This window comes from Erythrolamprus reginae, chromosome 7 (assembly GCF_031021105.1).
Source record: "Erythrolamprus reginae isolate rEryReg1 chromosome 7, rEryReg1.hap1, whole genome shotgun sequence".
Taxonomy (NCBI): domain Eukaryota; kingdom Metazoa; phylum Chordata; class Lepidosauria; order Squamata; family Dipsadidae; genus Erythrolamprus; species Erythrolamprus reginae.
Genome location: NC_091956.1, coordinates 20,768,297 through 20,771,307, shown reverse-complemented (window position 1 = coordinate 20,771,307; position 3,011 = coordinate 20,768,297).

Sequence of the window (3,011 nt, the reverse complement as noted above, 5' to 3'; positions counted from 1 at the left end):
AATCTCATTTGAGCTCCAATGCGTGGCATTTTCTAGGACAGGCAGTTCTTTTTAAAAAATGAGTAAAAATAGACATTTATAAAAGCAAAAGTACCCTATGACGAATGCTGGGTGCAAGAAAGAATTGCTTGGCCAGCAGTCCAAATACTTGAAGGGGCATTTTTACAATAACTTATATGAACCCTCATCAATTTGTTCTGACTGCAGCTGGGAAAACTGCGTCTTCAGCAAAGTTGAGCGTAGACCAGGAGCATTAAAGAAATGCATTTCACAACACATTGTCAACCCCTATGCTAGATATATGCTTCTCATAGATATATACATGTACAAGTACATATACATATATATATATATAACAACATATGGTCAATGTCTATGATAGATCTGTGCTACACACACACACACACACACACAGAGATAGTGTGATTCGTGCATATGCTCTCAGTGGACATAAAAGAAATGTTTGTCAAGAATCATAAGGTACAATGATAGATAGATAGATAGATAGATAGATAGATAGATAGATAGATAGATAGAAAGATAGATAGATAGATGATAGATAGATAGATAGATAGATAGATAGATAGATAGATAGATAGATAGATAGATGAAACAGATGATAGACAAATTTCCAATGGTGTTAGCAACTAAAGTGTTAGATCCTTACAAGAATCAACTGCAGACTCTCTGGGTAAGACGGATCTTTTATTAGAATGGTTAGTAATGGTTTCACAACAAGTAACAAGACAACAACAACGACCTGGCCGTGCCTGGCAGCTATATATATACCCCAGGCTGCCAGGCTGAGCCAGCCAATCATTTTACAGTATTCTCCCACCCAAGGATTATGGGGCGGGTACAAATCCTAACTGTCCTCTGGACACAACATAAAACTTCTATTCTGGCATCTCGGAACATATTTTTACAATCCAACCAATCAGGAGTTTACATGGGGGTGTCCCTCTGACCTCTTGCCAATCAGCTTAAAGATCTGTTGGAAGAATTGGCACTAAACCTATAGTTGGGGGTCACCACAAGAACAGTATTAAGGGGTCGCGGCATTAGAAAGGTTGAGAACCACTGTTCTAGAGCCATGATGGAGAACCTATGGCATGGGTGCCATAGGTGGCACGTGGAGCCATATCTGCTGGCACACAAGCCATTGCCCTAACTCAGCTCCAGTGCGCACGTGTGTGCCGGCCAGTGGATTTTTGGCTCACACAGAGGCTCTGGGAGGGTGTTTTTGGCTTCCAAAGAGCCTCCAGGGGGATGGGGGGGCGTTTTTACCCTCTCCCAGCTCCAAGGAAGCCTTTGGAGCCTGGGGAGAGTGAAACAAAAGCCTACTGGCCCCATCAGAAGGCCTCCAGGAGGTGGGGGAACGTGTTTTTGCCCTCCCCAGCTATTTAATTATGGGTGTGGGCACTCTCGCATGCAAAATAGCGGGCACACACACTCTTTTAGCACCTGAGGGGGAAAAAAGGTTCACGATCACTCCTTTAGAGTCTTTTTACTAGCCCAACCCTGTATATGTTTTGAGCCTGACCAGATCAGCCAGTTGTGGCCACATGGACTAAACTAAGGCTTTTGAAACTGGACACGAAGATCTAGTGTGTAAACTAGGCTCGGTTTGCCAAATTAAATTCTCCACTGAGTGCCAGAGGGTTTGCAGTAACTGTCTCGGACAAAGTTGGCAGAGCCCAACTGTTAATACCAATCAACTGCTGAATCCCAATATTGGCAGTTGTCATACCTTGAAGCTGTGTGTCAAAATTTGCTGAAGATGCACGCATCCTAGAATATTCAGAGCATTCGCTATCCAGCTCTCGTACACTTTGAGTGTATAATCTTTTTTTTCAGCTACAACCGATGCATCTAAAGCTGTTTCTGTTCTGTCAGCAGATTCACCATCACACATAGCTGTAGGAGTTTGACAGATAACCATTATCTCATAGTAAAATAAATAGTTACTTAATGAAACATGAATGCTTCTGTGATGTCCTATAGGGAATTATCCTTTACATCAGTGGCTCTCAACCTGGGGGTTGGGTCCCCTTTGGGGTCGTACAACCATTTCACAGGGGTCTCCTAAGACCATGGGAAAAGACAAATATCCCATGATGTTAGGAACTCAAGCGTCTATTCTGGAACTTTGGAACATATTTTTACAATCTCACCAATCAGGCATTTACAGTGTGTGTGTGGGGGTGTCCTCTGACCTTCCTGCCAATCATCTTAAAGCTCTGTTGGGAGAATTAGTGCTAGACCTATGGTTGGGGGTCACTACAACATGAGGAACTGTATTAAGGGGTCGCGACATTAGAAAGATTGAGAACCCCTGCTTTACAAGATAATGTGCTTGGACTGTCTAATTTGATGTATCTTATTTATTTGTTTGTTTATTGATTTGATTTGATTTGATTTGATTTCCCTCTCCGTAGACTCGGGGCGGCTAACAACAATAATAAGACAATATAAACAAATCTAATATTTAAGTTTAAGTTAAATTAAGAAACCCTAATTTGAGAAACCAATCATACATCTTGGCTCCATAGGGTATTGAGCACCCTCTACCTTAACTGACATTTTTGCTAAAATTGCTCTAGAACTTTCCACTACCTTCTGGATGGGCCTGGAAAATGCCTTTCCTGCCAGATCTCACAGGAGATACATTAGGGAAAGAGAGTAAGTAACCTGGTCCTAAGTCATAAAGGCTTTTAAAGAAAACCACCAATATATCAACAGCTTCTTATGCAATTCACTGTTCTATGAATTGGTTATAACATATGCAGTAATCGAAGCATACTTTTAATTTTCCCATGTGATCTTTTACTGACATGTATCTTGAGGTGTTTTCTTCCCCTTAAAATTGTTTTTATTTAAGGGATTTTACATAGATAATAAGTACATTCTAAGAAAAGGAAAAATAAGTACGGTTGATGTAAAATGAAGAAAAAAAGAAAAGATAAAGGAAAAAAGAAAACAAAAGAGCAAAACAAGATGGTAGGTAGGTA